We start from the raw sequence: 20,573 nt of genomic DNA on the forward strand, positions 1-20,573 counted from the left end.
GGACCACCTTCCTGTGCCCAGGTCCCTCCCATTTGGTGAGTAGAAGCTATAATTTGCAAACATCAGAGCTGTGTATCATCTACAACCCTGCAGGGTCAGGGGGCGGCTGGTGGGCCCTTGGCACGGTCCTGGGCAATGCTCCCCTGGCCCCCAGGGTTCTGTGATCCACGGGTCTCTTCAGGACGCTGAGACCCATGCACACCCCAACCCATCGTCTCCTGTTCTCTTTATTGGAATGGTCCCCTGGGGTCAGATGATTACAACGTGGACCACCCTCATTGACACTGCCACCCTACCTGGAGAGACAGGGCGTGTGCCCGGGGCACCAACCAGACGACTCTTCAGATCTCAGAGGTGATGTCACCCAGAAAGGGTCCCATGCTGCCATCCCTTGACAAAGCCAATGACTTGGGAGACGGAGTGACAGCGGAAGAGTTTTCTTTAGTGGCCAATCAATGGAGCAGGTGTTCACGTGGCCAATCGACTTGCGAACTCTGGGAGCTGAGAGGTTACAGGACAGGTACGAGGCAGGGGCAGGACAAGGGGAGGAGAGGGACAGGTACAGACCCTCGGGCACTCGGTGCCACCTCTTTTTGCCGTTTTCATAGCCTGGTGTTTCTGCCATGGCCGCGGGGGGTGTCTTTAGACCTGAGGGGGATGGAGACTTGGCCCGTGCAGGTGGAGGACCCTGACCTCACGGTTCTGCACAGAACATCAGCACGTCCACACACAGACTGGCCAAGGCCGAGGCTGCAAGGAGAAGGCACAAGAGGGAGGCCAAGCCTTCCCCCGTTCCAGCATCCAGGGGACACCCGCAGGCACAAGTCAGTGTTTTCAGAAGTGGCCTTCAGGTCCCTGAAGAGCAAGCGAGGCAACAGTGACCCTTGTGACGCGCACGCAGAGGTGTCAACTGCGGCAAAGCTGGTGGGGGACCAGCAACGTACTTCCCAGCTGGATGGCCTCCAAAAAGGTGAGATTTAAGTCAAGTAAGAGCAGGTGCAGGGGAGGACGAGAGGAGACGGGCAGGGGGTCGGGCTGAGGAGAATCAGGTGCCACGGGGCTTCTCCTCCTCGATCACCCACCAGGAGGACCCGCCGTGCCCCCAGGCTGTGTCCCCTCCACGTGCATCTCTCTCTCTGTCTCTCTGTCTCTCTCTCACTCACACACACACACCTCCTCGGCCATGGAGGTGACACTTAGCCAGGACCTGGAAGGTGACAAGGAGCCAGACACAGGCCGGGGAGGGAGAGACTCAGGAGGCTGATGCAGAGAGTGCGAAGGCCCCTGGGGGATGTGCTGGTGCCAGGGGAGCAGGGGACAGGTGGGTGACGAGGGCAGCAGATCACAGGGGCCGTGGAGGCCACAATGGGGGAGTTTTACCCAAGAGCAGTGGGACGTCATTCAAACTGCAGGTGACACAGAGACACAATCAGGTGCACTGCAGAAGGCTCCCCCGGGTGTCCAGGGGACAGCAGCAGCAGAAGGAGGCCCTGGAGGGGCAGCCGTGGTCACCAGGACAAGAGAGGACAGAGGCGAGGACAGGGGTGATGGAGCAGGTGCTGACCGTGGCAGGACTGGGATGTGCTGCCCACGGCCAGGGCCAGGGGCCAGGACCCCAGGACGCAGGACAACAAGGAGCAGCCTCCCAGGTCGGCACAGGGACAGGAGGACAGGAAGCTGGGGCCACGTGTGCGGCTGGAGGAGGGCCCGTGGGGTCAGAGAGAGACAAGAGACCAGGGACAAGTCCTCCAGGACAAAGACGGAGCCCTGAGGGGACGGGACAGTCCTGCCTCCCTGGGCTGTGGCAGCTCGGTGGCCATGGGAGCCACACTGGAAGTGCCACCTAGCTGTGTGGGCAGCTGGACAGGGAGACCCCCTAGTGGGACAGGCCTCCCTCCCCACCAGCACGGGCCTCGGGTGGCCCTGTACCAGGAGCCTGGCGGGAGGAGCAGGCGGTGACCCTCAAGGAGGGAGCAGGGACAAGAGGTGAAGTGAGGGGCCAGGGACAAAGCCCCAGTCTGCGTCACGACGGGGGCCAGGCAGGAGCGCGGGGGACCCAGAGCCAGCCGCTGGCCTGTGCAGGGCCTTCCGGCCACCCTGCTGCTCCTCACGGGGCCACGGTCTCCTGGGTGCAGACAGACCAGAGTCCCCTGTCCCAGTGGGCAGGAATGGGGACACCGGGCACCGCGGCTGCCTGGACACTCTGTCCTGGGTGGCTCCTGAGCCTGGCCGACAGGGCTCACAGGGCGGGGACAGGGGACTCTAGGGGAGACTTGTGGAAGTCACACACGCGTGCACACGAGGACACACACACGAATCCCACCCCCACAATCCATCCGACACACAGAGGACACACCCCACACCCAGGGGGCTGTCCCTTGTCAACTGCTGTCATCAAGACGGTTGATGGGGACAGACGCAGGGTCCCTGCCCATCAGACCATCCGCCTGCCTCTCTTCCCATGGCTGGGCTGTCATGGCGAAGGCTGGTCCAGGGGAGAAGACCAGAGTGAATGGCCACAGGGCGGCCATGCTCCACGGAGGGTTCTGTCGGGGACAGCCACCACCAACAGATTCACTGAGTGTTTCACCGGCGGCGGGCGCTTGCTGGGCACTAAGCACTGGAACACAGTCGCGTCCCTGTGCCTCGCGGTGACCCTGGGGCCAAGCACTGTGGGTGATTCCCATTGTCCAGCTGAGAAGGCTGAGGCTCAGAGCAGCCCTGGACACACCCGAGGCCACGCAGCCAGCCAGCGGCAGAGCTGGACAGTGAACCAGGACCCTCTGACTCCTCGCGGTGCTGAGGTCACCTGGAGCCCTGTGGTGACATTGTTGGGGACCAGGGCAGGTCTGTGGGGTGCAGGGGCCCAGGGCTGCATGTCCTGCCTCTGCCACCCCCAGACCTGAGGGTGCCACCCGGGGACTGTGGGTGTCAGACCCCCCAGGACTTGGGTCCTGCACGTCCTGCTGCTGCTGGAGGCCGTGGGTGGCCCTGGCAGAGCTCTGCACCCAGAACCTCCCCCGCCTGCCCCAGGCCCCGTTCTTCCTCTCCGGCCTCTGTCTGCAGTGGCCTCTCTGGGGCCCACCCCCCTGATTCTGCCTAATTAGCTCCTCAATGAAATGAGGTTATTTGGGGAGCAGCCTCCTCACCCCTCTCCCTGGAGCTTTGAGGTGGAAACGCAGATAAATGCTCCTTGTAAAGTAAATGGATGTGATTTGTCCCCAGGGCCCCAGCCTGTCAGGGTGGGCCTCCCTGTCACAACAGACTATCCAGTCCTCTCCAAATGAGGCAGTGTCCCCTGGAGTCCCAGAGAACCTGTAGGACAGAATGACCATGGCAGTGTCCCCTGACTAGGTATAAGAGCCCAGCACTGGTCAGAGGCTTGAACAGTGTGCCCAGCACTTAGTAGGTGTTCAGTTAACACCACACCCTGTCCCCACATGGCACTGGGACAGGGGCCACCTGCTCCCTGGGAGGTGGGAGGCTGGAGTCCCCTCATGCCCTTGTGGCTCAGAGGCTCTGCACCTGCCACCAGCACAGACCCAGGAGGAGCACGGGAGGTGAGTGGGTGGGAGGCAGGAGTCCCTGCAGCCTGGACCTCCGGCCATCCCCCCAGGTCGCCGGAGAAGAGAGGGGCGTCTGCAGCCCTGGGCTGGCCTCTGCGGCCTGTTCACCTGCTCTGCTCTGGTCCTGGACAACTCTCGCCTGCAGGGTCTGAAGGGCTCCTGTTTCTCCCTCCAGCTCCAGTCGGGCTTTGGTGAAGCCCAAGTAGGCATCGGGGTGGCCCATGGCAGTGATGGTGCGTATGTCGCTGGGCTGGGACTAGGTTCATGGGGGGGGGCGCAGGCTGGCTCTGATGGAGAGGGGGCAGCTGGAAGGAAGGACGGGAGGCTAAACCAGGGTGGCAGGCCTTGGCCACACTGTGGGGACTCAGGCAGTCCCACCCTGGAAACTGGAACTGGAGAGTTCTGGAAGAGAGTGTCAGGGGAAGCAGAAGGACGTGGCGGTGCCCTCCCCAGGCTGGGCAGAGGCTGGTGGGAGCGCATCCTGGGAGTGGATGGACCAGGGCACTGGGTCCTCTGCTGAGGCCCTCAGGACTTCTGGGCAGAAGAGCCCAGAGCTGCTGACCTGACAGGCAGAGGATCTGCGGCCAGGCCACCCTGTCCCCACGTACCCAGGGAGCTGCCTCTGGGCACACTCAGACAGGACCTGGCACTGAGTCCAGAGCCAGAAGACGAGGGCCATATCCCAGCCACTGTCCCTGAGAGAGGACTGTAGCCTCAGGGACAGGAGGTCACAGCAGGCTTTTCCCCACCTCCCCTGGGTGTAAGACTGGAAGACGCCGCACCACACGACACAGATCACCAAAGAGGTTTCCGCTTTACTACAAAAGGCTGTGTGTTTATATAGGTCTAAGAGAGGTCGCGGGGCTGAGGTAGATAACAGGTCGCCCGTTTATTGGCAAGCTCTTCCATATGTCAGTTCCGGAGCCCAGGAAGTTAATTCTAATTGGGGCTAAGGCTTCCCACCAGCAGGGTTTGAACATTGGCGCCAGCGGGAACGTTTTGCGCCAGTGAAAGAAACAAAGAGGGGAAAGAGGGTTGTTAGATGCCATGTTGGGGTTTTTCTCTGGGGTGCTGCCACTGTTATGTTTACCCAACATTCCTCCCTTTTTGTTTTCTTAGGAAGTGGGGTGTCCTTGGTCAGATCTGGCTGATTCCGGCTGTGCAGGGGCGGCATAGGGCCTAGAAGGGGAAGTGGAGGAATGTTGGGGGGCAGGTCTGGGGATATCATGGCAGCCAGAAATAAAACCCAGTGGCTATAGACAGCTACTTCCGTAGGGGTGAAGTCTGTGAAAGTTCCCTGAAACCACAAGTTGTCGATGGCATCGAACCAGTCCTGGATGGAGGAGATTGTTGGTATCAGCCACTTGTCCTGTAACAGAGACTCTAGGAAATACTGGAAGCGTTGCCTCGACATGGCGTCACCAGCACCTGAAGAAGATCAGAGCAAACAAAAAACAGGATGAAGATAAAAATTAAAGCAAATGTCAGTTTTTGGCAGAAGTTCCATGTTGGGGGACAGACAGAGAAGAGGCCAAGGGCCATGAGGAGGCTTAAAAGGACATAAAGACTCAAGAATCCAGGGTGGCAGATTAAGAGGTTCTCCGGGCTCGTTGTCTCCCGCTGTCCGATGTCCGTTGCATTCCATCGCACCTGGTAGTGAGCTTCAGCACTGAGTGAGCTGTTCTCCTGAGGATGTTGGGGGCTCATCGGTCATCAGAGGCTGATAGTGCCTAAGCAGAGGCTGGTAGTACCTAAGCAGAGGCTGGTTGAAAGTTTGGTTAGAGATCTTCCGTAATTGGCCCTGTAGGAAGCGAAGCAGACAGGGCAGGAACAGACACATCAGGAAAAGAAGACATATGGGCCCTAAAAGAGGCAACAGCCACGACTGGAAGTGGGCTAAAAGAAGGTGGCAAATGGGTTTTGGTTTGGTGGATTTTTCAAAGAGGTAGCCAAGTGGGTGAGCTTGACTACATTAGTTTCCACAAGACCTGATTCATTGATGTAGTAACAGCATTCTTCCCTCAAGAAAAGACAGGTTCCACCTTTAAGTCCTGTACAGCCCATGAGGAGTGTCCTAGAGCTCCACCAGAAATTCCTGCTCCCGCCCCAGATGCAGCCAGTGAGAGACCCACCAGTATTGGAAGGGAAGCAGCCCGCTTATTCTGCACTGGGGAGACAAGAGGGCCTCACTTCAGCTGGGTACAGAGAGTCAATAGTGGGACAAGCGTCACCAGTATACATGGGGTGGAGGTGTTGGTGAATAAGATAGTGAGGAGAGAACCATTACTCCAGAAGAATGAGCCAGGTGGTGCAGAGAGGGTGAAGTTAAGGGTGATGTTAGAGTGGCAGAACTTTCACTGGGAGACACCCAAGCCCAGGAGGCAGCGCGGGGAATCACAGTATGGTTAGACTCCTCGGGCTCCCATATGGAGCGTCGGGTGAAAGGGTTCGGAGAGAACGGCGGGCAGACGGAGTGGAGAAATTTGAGAGGTCAGAAGCCGAGAAGTTCAAGGGAACCGCTGCAAGCGAAGGTCGAGTCAGAGGCGCCTAAGTAGCAATCAGTTGGTGTGATGGCGGGGAGGGTTAGATTTAAGAAGGTTACAGTTTCAGTGAGTAGTCGTAGCCATGGACACTGTGGTGGACTCCCGACATTAGGCTCACATGGATCCTGTACGGAGTCTAACAACCGCTGTTCGGAATGCTTTATGTCAGTAGAGATTGTAGCTACTGAGGGCTGGGAGGGTTGAAGCTCTCGGGAGATGGAGATGGAGTCACAGGGGGTGGGAGAGGATATGTCACTGTAGAAGGGAGCATTCACCCTAGAGGTCCAGCGTGGATGGTTAGGGTCAGTGATAGCCAACTGATAGCCCCCAAGATCAGTCTGAAATTTCCAACGCAGGAATCCCCGATGCATGCACGTGGGTTATGAATGCTGCATGACCAGTAGGGGCACCCCCCAGAGGTTTCGGGCCACCATTTGCAGTAATCCTCTGTCTGATCATATAAGCAGCAAAGGTAAGGCCTAGTGGCTTTTTTTAAAAGTTCAGAATTCTGGGAGGAGAGGGGAAGGAAGATAGATGCATTACATCCCGTAGGGGCACAATCAACCAAAGAAACTAGGCGAGTGTAACGAGTGCTGCCTTGGACATATGTCTCTCTGACTTTGAATCTCCAAGTATAAGAGGAGGACGATGATGTCCCCTGGAGAAGGGTGATGACTGTGAAAATACCACTTAAAAGAGTGGGAGTCATGGTGGAGTACGGGCGGTTACACGAGACAGGCGAAGCTTTAGAGGATAGTTAGGAGGTGGAGAGCAGGAGTAAAGGGGAGGTCTAGGAGGTGACTCTTGGAGTCCCTCTGGGGTGGTCTTGTCATCAGCAGGTGGGGCCTCCTGGTGATATGGCTTCAACCTAGAAATGTGAATCCAGGGGGTGAGACGGTTGCCTGGTAAGGAGAGTTTGGCGGCAGTGGGGGTACAGAGAATGACAGGATAGGGGCCTTCCCATTTTGGGGCAAGAGGCCCTTTCCCCTCCGGGGTGTTATAATAGGCTAAACTCCCAGGAGATAAGGGAGGAGGTTTGGAGAGGAGTCTGGGTCCGGAAGAAGCCAGTCCTGATATTTCCAGAGTTCCGAGCGGAGATGAAACAAGAGAGGCAAAGACAAATCTCGGGTGAGAGGCCCTTGTGAAATGACCAACCCAGGGGGTATAAGAGGTCTCCATACATTATCTCAAAGGGAGACGGTAGAGATGGCTTCTTAGGGAGAGCTCTGATCCGAAGCAAAGCCAAGGGGAGGAGTTTGACCCAGTCTAAGTTTAATTCCATGTTAATTTGGTAAGGACTTCCTTCAGAGTCCGATTTACCCTTTCCACTTTCCCTGAAGCCTGGGGGCGATATGGACAGTGGAAATGCCACTTGAAGGAGAGGGCTTGGGAGACTTTGTGTGATCCTAGAGATAAACTCAGGGCCATTGTCGGATTGTAGGGAAGTGGGCATACCAAACCTGGGGATGGTGTCTGTCAGCAAGATGGAAGCTACAGTGGAAGCCTTTTTATTGGAAGTGGGAAATGCCTCCACCCAACCAGAGAAAGTGTCCACAAAGACAAGGAGGTATTTAGTGTGCTGTACTGTGGGCATGTTGGTGAAGTCTACCTGCCAGTCAGCAGCAGGAATGTGTCCCGGGCCTGGTGGGAGGGGAACGGTTTAGGCATTATAGGAGTATGAGGGTTGGTCCGCTGACAGATCTGACAACTAGAGGCTGCATTCTGTAGCATGGCTTTGTCAGAGGGGGTGAGGGAGAAGAAGCTCTGTAAGAAGAGGGCCAAAGACTGAGAATTGGAATGGAATAGAGTATGGAGGAACTCGAAAAGGCCCTTGTTCTTACTGGAAGAAGTAGGGGCTTCAGATGGACAGTCTAAAGCGGCCATTATATGTCCCCCAGGGGGGTCACAATTGGAAGTGATAGCAGCCATTCGTGCTGCCTGGTCAGCCTTGGCGTTGCCCTCAGTGATATGGGAGCCGTCCTTCTGATGGGACCTACAATGGACAACTCCCAGCTGGGTGGGTAAGTGGGAGGCCTCTATCAGACTGGTTATAAGAGCTGAATTAGTGATCGCATTACCTTTGGTGGTAAGTAGGCCTCGCTCCTTCCATATTGCAGCATGGGATAATAGACTATGGAAGACATATTTTGAGTCAGTATAAAGGGTGAGGGATTTGCCCCGTGCTAGGAGGCAGACACGAGTGGCCGCTACAAGTTTGACCTGCTGGTTGGTAGTTCCTGAAGGCAGAGCTTTGGCCTCTATAATCTCAGTGGCCGAAACTACGGCGTATCCAGAGTAATGAGTGCCGTTCTGCCTAAAGGAACTGCCGTCAGTGAACAGGTGAGGTCAGGCTTGGTGAGTGGTCCCTCAGAAACGGAAGAATGACAGGGAGGAAGTCATCTAAGGTTTCCAAGCAATTATGAGCTGGTGTGTCAGCCGTGGGGGCCGTCGGGAGCAGTGAGGCAGGGTTCAGTGCAGAGCAGGGGAGGAACGTGACATCAGGGTTTTCCAGAAAGGAAGTGAGGAGCGACAGGACTTGGATGGAGGAAGGGTTTGAAGGCCCTTATAAGCTAAAAGATCCTACAAGTGATGTGGGGAGTGGATAGTTAAAGGGGCCCCGAAAGTCAGCTTAGAGGCTTCTTTGTGTAAAATTTGTCCAGTAGCCAGAGCTCTTAGGCAAGGGGCCCACCTATGGATGGTAGGGTCTAGTTGTTTGGACAAATATGCCACAGGCGAAAATGTAGGCCCATAGTTTTGACCCAAGACCCCAAGTGCTTGCCCCCTTTTTCATGGACATATGGATGAAACGGTCTTGAAAGATCGGGAAGGTGAAGGGCGGGTGCCTTTTAGAGGAGCTGCTGAAGTCTGCGGAAGTGGGGGGAGGAGACAAGAGGTTCACCAGGGGGTCCCTTTGCTAGGTCATACAGGGGTTTGGCTAGAAGAGAGTAATTTGGGATCCAAGCCCTAAAATAACCTGCTAGTCCTAGGAATGATAGTATTTCGGCTTTCGTTTGGGGCACTGGAAGATTAGAGAGGAGTTGCCTCCTATCCAGTGTTATTTCCTTTTTCCCTGGTGCAAGGCGAAAACCAAGGTAGGTGACAGAGACTGGGAAACCTGGGCCTAGTGGGGAGACACCCTGTATCCCTTGTCTGCTAGGAAATTGAGAAGCTGGGCGGTGTGGGATTGAGAGTGTTCCCAAGAGGGACTACATAGAAGAAGGCCATCGACATATTGAAGGAGAGTGGAGTCAGGACAGGTGGGGTGAAAGGATGTGAGGTCCTGCGCAACAACCTGGCCAAAGAGATGGGGACTGTCCCTGAATCCCTGCGGGAGGACGGTCCAGGTAAGCTGACGAGAATGGCGGGTGTGAGGGTCAGTCCAGGTAAAAGCAAAGTTATCCTGAGATTCTGAGGACAAGGGAATAGAGAAGAAGGCATCTTTTAAATCTAGGACTGAGAAGTGGGTGGAAGTAGCAGAGATCTGAAAGAGAAGGGTGTAGGGTTGGGCACTAGCGGGTGGATGGGGACCACAGAGGAGTTGATGAGGCGAAGGTCTTGAACCAGCCTGTAGGGCCCGTTAGGTTTCTTAACTGCCAGAATGGGGGTGTTGAAAGGAGAGTGTGGAGGCCTAAGATACCCCTTCCGTACTAAATCCTGGATGATGGGTTCTAACCCGAGGAGGGCTGTGGTTGTGAGTGGATATTGTGGTTGACTAATATATCTTGAAGGGTCCCATAAGACAATATGAATAGGACTGCGTTTAGCCATAGAGGGTGTAGTTGTGTCCCAAACCTCAGGATTAACTGGTTTAGATAGTCGCGGGAGGGTGCATGATGGAGGTGCATCTGTCCCTAGGAACATCATGAGGAAATGAGAGGCGGGGGAGGCGTGGGGTGATATGTGGATGGTGACCTTCAATAATGACAGTATGTCCCTTCCCAGAAGGGGAATGGGGCAGTGGCTCACAATGAGAAAGGAGTGTGTGAAGGACAAAAGGGACCCCTGCATATAACATGATAGGGGGGTTGTTTTTTGAGGGAAAATCTGTTTACCTCCTACCCCGACAAAAGGAGTTTTTGAGGGTGTGGTAGGACCCCAATACTCCCTCAAGACCGAAAATGTGGCACCAGTGTCTAAGAGGAAGGTAATGAAGCGTCCATCCACCAGGAAGGTGACCCTAGGCTCTTGCTTCTTGATGGTAATAGTCGGAGGGAAGGCCCAGGGCTCCGTCAGTCCTCCTCTGCCAAGCCCAGGAGAGGCTGGGGTTGCCGGGCGGCTGACCAATCTCCCTTCCGAGTTGTTGGGCAGTCTACCCCCAGTGTCCCCTTTGGTGGCATTTTGGGCAGGGGGTGGAGGGTGTCCTCGGTGAAGGACAATCCCTGGCCCAGTGTCCCTCCTTACCACATTTGAAGCAAGCTCCAGGGGTGTCTTATTGGGACGGCGTGGTGATGACCTTCTCTGAATGACCTGGGCCAGCATTTGGAATTTGGCGTTTTCAGCCCTCTGCCTGCAGCGTTCGCTTTCATCCTCTCTACCATGGAACACCTTGAAAGCAACCGTGAGGATTTCGGTCTGAGGAGTAGCAGGGCCCTGTTCAGGCTTCTTAAGCTTGGCTTTAATGTCAGGGTAGCTTTGGGCCAGGAAATACGTCATTAAGACATGACGGCCATCAGGGCTTTCTGGGTCGAGGTCTGTGTACTGCTGGAGGGCCTTGGTTAGTCTTTCCAGGAATTCTGATGGTGTTTCTTCCTTCTTTTGAATGACCTCCTGCACCTTTTGAAAATTAACGGCCTTGCGGGTGGCCTTCTTCAGGCCCGCCAAGAGGCAGGATGCAAAAAGGTCACGAGACTGTAAGCCTTCAGGGGTGTTGTAATCCCATAGAGGATCCTGCTCTGGGACAGCATGAGGGCCCGTGGGGTGGTTGGGATTGGTCCTATGATTTTCATCAGCATGGGCTTGGGCTAGCTCCCAGACCCGTCGCCTTTCCTCAGGGAGAAGTGTATTGGCCAGGAGCATGTAGGTGTCGTGATGTGTAAGGCTGAATGCCTGCAGGACCCACTGGAACTCCCGAATGTAAGTGGTGGGATCAGTGGTGAATGAGCCTAATTCCTCTCTAACTGAGTGATGTCCGACATGGAGAAAGGCACATGTACTCTAACAACACCCTCAGGACCAGCTACCTCACGAAGGGGTGCAATCGTCATGGGAGTAGGAGGGGGTCCCTTAGACCTGGTGACAGGAGGACTGCAAGAGGCAGTCGACGGCGGACAGGAAGGAGAGGGAGGGGAAGGGGATGTCTCAGTGGAGGAGGAGGAAGTGGGACCGGCAGGCGAGAGCGGGGGGAAGGGGATGAAACGGAAGGCTGAGGATCGGTGGAATCAGGCGGAAGAAGCGCAGGGGGTAGTGGGAGAGGAGGGGTGGATGGGGCTGGGGGATAAGGTGGGGGTTCCTCTGCTGGGTCAAAAGAGGAGGAATCTGCGGAGTCAGGGGAAGAAGTAGGGGAAGGGAGGGGTGTTCAAGCAAGGAGGACCTGAGAGGGAGAGCAGGAAGTGCAGAGGGCGGGGTGTTGGGCGAGAAGGCTAAAACCTTCAACGTATGGGACCTCTCTCCATTTTTTAGGCGCATGCAGTAGTTAAGAAGATCCTGAAGAAGGTTTGGGTCTAACGAGCCTTTTGGAGGCCAGTGATTGTCGTTATCTAGCGGATATGTGGGCCAATCTTGGGTACAGAATCGAATAAGAATTTTGGGCTTGAGATCTGGGGAGAGAGAGAGAGTAGCCAAATTCTTAAGGAGACACTTGAGTGGTGAGCCTTCAGGTACAGAAGAGGAGGCATGGTTAAAGAGTGGAGGAAGGGACAGCAAAGAGAGAAAAAGAATTAACCCGGGCCGTAGGAGCTTTCTGGAAGCGTGGAGCAGATGGAGGGTCATGTGGGCGTCCCCAAAGTGACCAGTCCACTGCGAGTAGGCACAGAGGGCACAGCTCGGTCATCACCAACGAAGTGCAGTCTGTGTGACCCTGTAGGGTTGAGGCCATGGGTCACCTGGTGCCAGGAAAATTTCCCACTGGAACGAGAAGTTTAAAGAAGGAAGGAAAGAGCAGAGCCCCAGCAGAGCGCAGCCCCTGGCCGGAAGTTCAGCTCTGGGCTGAACACAGCTCCGGCAGGGCGCAGGGCTCCGCCAGGTGGGGCTCTCGGCTCCAGGCCAGGCAGGGCGCGCTGCTCTGTCGGCCGGGCAAGCAGCTCCCCTGATGCGCAGCTCTGGGGAGGAGGAAGAGACCAGGGAGCCCCTCTCTGTAAACCCAGAAGCCTCACGCCTCAAAGGGAAGCGGGTCGCCAGAAGGTCCACTTCGACCAGTGAAGGTCTTAGTGGGGTGTATTCCCTCCTCCCTACCGGGCGTCAGGAGCGTGCCGGACGATCACAGTCGCGTCTCCTGCTGGGAGTCCGAAGGGAGTTGGCGAGCCAGGGAGGGGGGAAACGTACCTAGGCCGGATCAGTGGTGAGTGCAGGGAGCACGTGCCCAAAAAGACAGATGAGGGCAAAATGTGCCATTGGTGACAGCGGTGGCAGAGACGGGGCTCAGTTTGTCGAGCACACCGTCTCCCGGGTTTCGGCACCACTGTAAGACTGGAAAAATGCCGCACCACACGACACAGATTACCAAAGAGGTTTCTGCTTTATTACAAAAGGCTGTGTGTTTATATAGGTCTAAGAGAGGTCGCAGGGCTGAGGTAGATAACAGGTCGCCCGTTTATTGGCAAGCTCTTCCATATGTCAGTTCCGGAGCCCAGGAAGTTAATTCTAACTGGGGCTAAGGCTTCCCACCAGCAGGGTTTGAACATTGGCGCCGGCGGGAACGTTTTGCGCCAGTGAAAGAAAAAAGAGGGGAAAGAGGGTCGTTAGATGCCATGTTGGGGTTTTTTTCTGGGGTGCTGCTGCCGTTATGTTTTCCCAACACTGGGGAGGACCCAGGCTGAGGGCCAGGTCTGGGCAGGGGCCCACCCAGTCACTGGGGTCCCCAACAGGCTCCTCCAGCTCTGCCAGCCCATGTGGCCTGGGTGTCCCTCACAGTCACAGGTAGACACGGTCCCATATCCATTCATTTGCCTTTTTGGCCACTATTTATCAAGGGACGGCCATGTCCCCAGCACTGCTGCAGGCCCCGCCCAGGGGAAGCTGTAACAGAGACGGAGCCTCATTGGGTCAGTCTTCCTGCTGGTGAGAGGAACAGCACCCCAATAGTTCAGCATCTTCAAGGCACAGAGGAAAAATCAAACCAGGAAGAGTGGAGCACGGGGCACGGGACATGGGGCAAGGGGCACGGGGAGGGCTGCATTTCCCCCCCTCTGAGATGGGGACCTGGGAACACAGGACTGAGGGTGGGGAGGACCCACAGATTCCTGGGAAGAGGGTTCCTGCAGGGAGCAGTTTGTGCGAGGGGGGGCCTTGAGATGGGGTCCCCTGAAGACTCAGAGGACACTGAGGAGACCAGGGTGGCTGGGCAAGGAGCCAGGGGCAGGCGGGGTGGGGGGCAGGTGGGGTCCTGGCAGGGAGGCGGGTCTTCAGCTTCGTGGAGTGAGACAGAAGCTCCGGGGGTTCTGAGCAGGGGGAGGACCTGGCCACCTCCATCCTCACAGCGTCCCTCTGCACTGAAACCTCTCCAGCCCTGTCCTTGGCTGCCCGTGGGGGTGAGGGTGAGAGCTGGGGAGCCGCAGGAGACTGGAACATTCCGGTCAAACCAAGGTGCTGCCTTGGCCTGGGGTGCTGGCAGCAGGGGGACGTGGTCAGGCGGCAACACGCAGAGCAGGGGAATGAGCCGTGGGGCGGGAACGTGCTTCTCAGGAGCCCCGGCTACAGAGAAAAGATTTTCCCAGAATCCCCAGCACAGGGCTCTTGTGCCTCATTGGTCAGAAGGGGGTGGACATCCACCAGTCCCAGGCAAAGGGGCCGGATGCAGTGACTGGCTTAGAACCACCGAGGTCAGCCTCTGGCCCAGGGGAGAGTGGGCTTGTTCAGCAGGAGGAAGGCCTGAGGGGAGGGACCGCCATCCTGGCTGCGAGAGGCCCCAGGACGCGGTTACCTTGCCTGGGTGTCACCTGGTTTGTTCAGGAAAATGGGGCTCCTGCCTCCGAGAGCTGTGGGAAAGCTTAAGTGAGAGAGGCCAGCAGGGCTCAGGACAGTGCCCAGCGCCGCTGGAAGGCTCCGTCAGCGCTGACCAGCACTGTCCCTGTGTGCCAGAGGACACCAGTCCACCCCTTTCCCAACCTACTGGTGTCACATCCTGGTCACGCCAGTACTCCAGAATTCTCCTCTCACCCTGTCATGTGCATTAAATCCTCCCATTAGCCACTCATCTCCAGAGGGACCAGGGACGCCCTACTTTGTAGCTCATTAAAGAAACAGCTGTGGAGAAGAGAGGAAAATCTGTCACTTGACTCTACAGAAGTCATAAAACACAGGTAGAAAGCATCTGCTGTGCTTACCTCCGCCTGGGAAGGAGGCCACTCCTGGCTCATCTGCGAATGAGGCTGGCCTGGCCACAGGTGCCCGGTGCTTCCCTCCTGGCCTCCACTGCCCTCTCCTAGTCCCAGTTAAAGCCCCAGGAGTGTTGTCCCAGGGACCCTCCACTGTGTCCTCGGGTGGGGATGACCCCAGCCAATCAGAGAATTGCGTTGTTCTCTTTCCTTTCATGATTGGCTCACAGGGGGGCACCTGACTCAAGGCTACCCAATCAGATTCAAAGAGAGGTCAGTCCAAGCTTTTCTATGTTGGGATCAAGCTGGAATCAATAGTGGTTCTGGAGCCGAGGGCCCCATCTCCAGACCCGCAGAGCCCGTGTCAACCCAAAGATGATCAATTGAACTATGAAAGAGGCTCCGGCTGATGTGGATGTCCGGGGTCCTGGAAGTAGCCATGGTTGAAGCAAGACATCTTCTGTCTTGTCCTTTTAGCCAGAGCCAGTTGGAGTGACTTCCTGCTACTTGGAACCAAATGAGTCCTCACTGGTCACCTCTCCAGCCTGGTCATTGTCTTGGTGACTGGTGGTTTCCACCAGCGGCCACTGGTCAGGAGCTCAGACACCAGGCGGCCTGGCTCCCCCACTTTGCACAAGATACTCAGCTGCACGGTGCCTCGGTTTCCTCATCTGAAGAGGAGGGGTAATGGCAGCACCTACTCTAGGACCTGGGATGCAGTGAGTTAACACGTCTAAAGCACGGAGCACACACAGGCCCAGGGAAGTGCTGTGTGTGTAAAGGATTCGGAATCTTTTGGAGCAGGAAGTTCCTTAGAGGCCTCAGTCTTCATGAAGGTGGGAAGCAGACGGGAGGGAGGAGCTGAGTGCACTGGGCCAGGCCAGGTCCTGTGGGGGGACCCCCTCGCGGCCCCTCCTCCTCCAGGTAGGCGTTATGGAGGGAACTTTGGGGCGACTCGTGTACCCCAGTAGGTGGCGCTGGCTGGACCCTTCCACAGGAACCTGAAGCCCAACACAGGGGTCAGGTGTGAAATGGACATAATAGCGCGTAACCTCCTCTCGCGGCTGGAGGGTTGAACGGGACAATCGACCTGGGGCCCAGAAGTGGAGCCTGACCCTCTGTTCGCACAGGCTAGGGCAGGCCTGGGTACTGCTGCCCCCCCTTGTTCAGACACAGTCTTAACTGTAATCTGGGGCGAGCACAGTCTAGCAAATGAGCTCTTAGAGAATGAATCGGACCACTCACCCCTCAAGTGGTATTGGGCCCGGCTGCTGCCTGGCGTGGCTCAAGGTGCAGGGAAAAGACAGTGCGCAGGATGGTGAGACCTGCCCTCCTGGGAGGGACATCCAGAGCCAACCAACCAAGCCATGAAGAAGGACATACAGGTGGAGAGGGCGCCCCGAGACCACGCAGGCTGAGGCAGGAGGTGACCCGGGCTGTCAGCAGGGTGCTCAGGACACAACCCCGGTGCGGGAGCGAGAGCCATCTGTGGGACTGCGGGGCCCAGGAGCCCGCAGAGGCAAAGGCCCTGAGGTGGGACCCAGCTCAGTCACGACCCATCTGCAGCCAGAGGCCAGCAGCAGGCTGGAACTGGGGGGCATGAGGAGTGACGGGCAGCCCCCTGGTCTCGGGAGGGTGGGCCGGCAGATGTGGGCCCCGCCCCCAGGGCCGTCCCTAAACATCCCCTTCCCCTGGCACTGTCCTTGGGGCTCAATCCAAGGCCGTTTTATGGCAAGTCGGGGAATTGACCGTTGAGGCTGAGAAGCCATTAACATGGGCCTGGGTTAAACGGCCTTCCGGGAGCCATAAGGCAGGACGGGGAACAGGGCTGGAGACAGCGCTGAACCACGTCCACAGCCCCTCGGGGGGCCCTGGGAACCACAAACCCTCCCAGGCCAGAGGGAAAGGCCCAGCTGGGGCCAGACGGTGGGGGCAGCCATCCTGACACTCCTCCTGGCCCCCGGTCCCCAGCAGCGGACTCTCTTCCAGAGAGGACGTGCCTTGAAAGGGGGGTGACTTCAGGAGAATGTGAGCGAGGCTGATGTGTGATGGCCTCGGATCCTGGGTTTGGCTGACTGACCAACCTGAATCAGAGGTGGAGCCTGGGATTGTCATGTAGGCGTGCGAGGCCGGTGTGGGACTCGGGGTTCCCGTGTCCCTCAGGAGAGACAAGCTCCTTGGTGTCTCTGGGTCTCCGCTTCCCATCTGGAAGATGGAGTAATGGCTGTACCTAGCTCACGGCCTGCGCATTCGTTCAATTAATTAATTCCAGACGTATTTCCTGAGCACCTTCTGCGTGCCAGTCCCTGTTGCGGGCGTCGAAAGTGGGAGCTCAGCTCCACTGAGCGCCGATGGCCCGCCAGGCTCTGCCACCAGAGCCTCCCTGCTGCGCTCTGTGGGCCACCCATGGCCCCTGGAGCTCAGTGCTGTGCTGCTCTGAGGCTCAGAGTGGGGAAGAGCCCACCCAGGGCCACACAGCTGGGCAGGAGCAGAGCTGGGATTTGACCTGGGCAGCCTGCCCGGGGGCCACTCTACCCGCCTCCCACTGGTTTCTCCTGGCATCTTCCTCGGTGCTGGGCAGGGGCCGTCCTGAGCCCCTGAGGCTCCAGAGGCCAGCAGCTTGTCCAGCGCTGTGCAGTGATCGATCCCTTGGTTTTTCCTTCCGTGGGACCAGGGTGTCCTCTTATTTTCCCTGAAGCCACTCCAAGGACGTGATCCTGGGGCGCAATTTCCTGTGAGCTCACCTGCCACTGTTCCTAAGGGAATCCCACCTGGTGACCGTGCTGAGGTCACCTGATTCTCCGTCCTGGCTCAGGTGCTTAATGTCTGCAAAACGCCTTCCAGCCCTGCTCCTCTCAAGGAAGCAGACCTCCTCTCAAGGAAGATTCTGGAAATTCATTCACAGGACTAACAGCAGCATACTGTGGCACATCTGCCCCCTGCCCCCCGCCCATCAGTCCGTCTCTTCGTCCACTCATTCATCCAGGGCGTGGGGCAGTCTGGGGTCTTCGGTGGTGAGAGATGAGTTTGGCGAGGCAGATTGAAGCCACGTGCAGGTTGGTGACCCTATTTTAAAAAAAACAGTCTCTAAGATCCAGGTGGGATTCCACTCCCAAGCCTGCGCCTCTCTGGCTCCGACCAAGACTCTCCCAGGACCTGTCACGGCCTGTCCGCGGAGTCCTGGGATGACAGCAGATGGGGTGGGCTGGCTGATGGAGGGTGGGGTGGGGAGGGAGGGGCCTGCGTCCCCAGCGTGCGGAGGCCCCCTGCCTGCCCTCTCAGGGCCATCTGTCAGGCCCTGCGCCCTGCCTTGGCCCCACCCTCCATCTGACCCTCTCCTCACCATGAAAGGCCGGGGCAGCCTTCCTGCCACCTGCGGCCCAGCAGAGGAGTGACGGGGCTCCACAGGGGCCCTGCTCTGTCTTCCCTGATGCCAAGGCTCCCGGCCTGGCCCTGGGAGGGGCTCTCGACTCCCCCCAGGTGGGAGGTGCTCCGAGAACAGCTTCTGGGGCTGCAGGCCCCTGTGCACTTGGCCTGGCCCCACCCAGGGGGTCCCAGCCTGGATCCAACCGTGGGGCAGCCAGAGCAGCCCCGGGAGGCAGCAGGGGACAGACCCTGGGAAGATGCACGTCCTGCAAGTGACCAGGATATCAACCACCGAGCCGAGAAGCTGCCGACTCCACAGGCCACAGGGAGTGCAACTCTGCCACATGGAAGCCCTCCACGCCCTGAGGACAGCCTAAGACAGAACCCGAGGGGTGGCCTAGGGAGTCGGGCGCGTCACCCACTGCCGGAGGGTGTCAACGGTGCGGCCACCTTGGAGGACAGTCTGACAGCTCCCCCCAAAATTAAACACAGAATTACCAAGCGCCCCAGCAAGTCCACTCCCAGACACATCCCCAGGAGGAACAAAAACACGTCCACACACAGCCTCCTCACTCACGCCCAAGGCCGCGCGGCTCAAACAGCCCAACCTGGACGCACCCCGACGCCATCGATAAGCGGATAACAGTGCAGTGGTACGTGGGCTGGAGACGTGGCTCAGTGGCAGAGCACTTGCTTGGCAGGAGTGACAACCTGGGATTCATCCCCAGAACCAGGAAAAAAAAAAAGTGGTCAGAGTCCACGTGTCCAGTGGAATGTGAGTCCACCCTGCACCACTCGGTGCTGCAAAGTGAGCGGAGTCTGAAGACAGAGGGAAAGCGGCCAGACACGAAAGGTGACACTTACAGGAAAAAAAGGGATAGGCAGATCCACAGGGGTCCCCAAGGCTGGGGCAAAGGACAGGACGTGGCTGCTCATGGGCCGGGGGAGGCCTGCCGTCCACACCGCACCTCAGCATCTGTCCAATGCCAGGCATGTAACAGGTCCTCAGCCAACACCTGGGAGTAAACGGTGTCCCAGGCATCAGGGTGACCAGGAAGGAGCCCAGGAGCCCAGGAGCCCGCGGCGGAGAAGCTCTGCTGTGTGACCTGGGCAAACACCACCCACTCACCGGGCGCAGCTGGAGAGACTCTTGGCAAGACGAGCAGAAGCCTAATTTAATTGGCTTAAATAACCTCTAGCAGGAGCCTCTCTTTGTAAAAGTGCTGGAGAGAAGAATCTAATGTCCCTCTAATTACCGCCACTTTGCAGGTGTGGAATGAGAGGCTCCCCCTCCTGCACAGACCTGCTCGGTCACACGTGGGGGAGGGAGAAGCTGCACTTTACCTGTCCACCCACCTCTTGGTTCAGTCACTCGTCCACCCCATCCGTGTATGTGGCTGATTCACCAAGACCTTCAGATCCTGAGCTCCACATCTAACCAGGATGAAGCGTCTGGTCCTGCGACCTCTTTGAGGACTGTGGACTCAGCAAGTCTCATCTCCTGTTATGAAGAGGCTGGGCTTTCTGGCTGCCCTCCGTGCAGAATGGCCCGGCCTAGCCACACCGCTGGCATCTCTGCATCTCCCAGAGTCCCCGTGTCCCCCACCCAGTGCCCTGATTTTTGAGGGATGTTTCGAGGGCCCCTTCCTTGGCTAACTGATGCTGGGGAAACCAGGGAAGCACCTGGGGGCAGGAGGCATGTGTGGGGGCAGCTGCAAGGGGCAGAGGTCTCCCAGGACGCCAGGTGATGCAGAGGGAGACGGTGGGACAGGAGCAGCCGGAACCTTCACACACAGCTCAGGCCTCAACCAGCACCTGGTGCTGCAATTACTCATTAAGTAGAGCGTGGCTCCAGATTAGAGCTGTAATTGCCATCCCCATCCCTGCGAGTGCAGACAGAGCGATGTTATCTCAGAGCAGGGCCCTGCTCCCTCCTGGGAACAGTCCTTCTGCATCTGGGGCCTCACTGGCTCCTTGGCTTGAGTTTTCTATTTCACAACCTTTTTTTCCCCCCTATTTACACGGGGGGGGGGGGGGGGAGGGGGACTGAACTTACCCTGGGTGTTTGACAGCAGCCCTGAGGGACAGACAATGGGACAGGAGAGGTGGTCACCTGGGGCGGCACCTAGACCTAGTGAAGGACTCCAAGTCCTTCAGAGGCTTCAAAAGGAAAAAAAAAAAAAAGTTCAGGATCAAAGCCATTCGATTTGAGCGGCCTGGCCAAGCCGGGGTGATAGCGAGCGCTGATTACGACAGGCAGAGGACCCTGCTGGCCCTCCGCGGGGCTGGCCCCTGCTCCGCCCTGCCGCGGGGGGCTCTCGGCACCAGGCCTCGGTGGTCCAGGCGCGATCCCCGACGGCTGCCCGAGGGGCCCCTGCTCAGGCCCTTGCCGGTGGAACCCGGGAAGGTCACTCTGCCCCTCTGTGCCTCTGGAAACCGAGTCCTCGGCTGTGCCCCAGGGCTGTTCCAGAGACTGAGTGAGTTGGTGACTCGGCCACACCGAGAACTGGCCACCACGTAGGTCAAGCCTGGTCAAGCTGCTGCTGGGAATGATAGCGGGGCCTGATCTGTGCACGCAGCCGTGTTTCCAGAGTGGACAACCACTGGTCACGGAAGGCGACCAGCCC

Source organism: Callospermophilus lateralis, chromosome 3 (assembly GCF_048772815.1).
Source record: "Callospermophilus lateralis isolate mCalLat2 chromosome 3, mCalLat2.hap1, whole genome shotgun sequence".
Lineage (NCBI taxonomy): Eukaryota > Metazoa > Chordata > Mammalia > Rodentia > Sciuridae > Callospermophilus > Callospermophilus lateralis.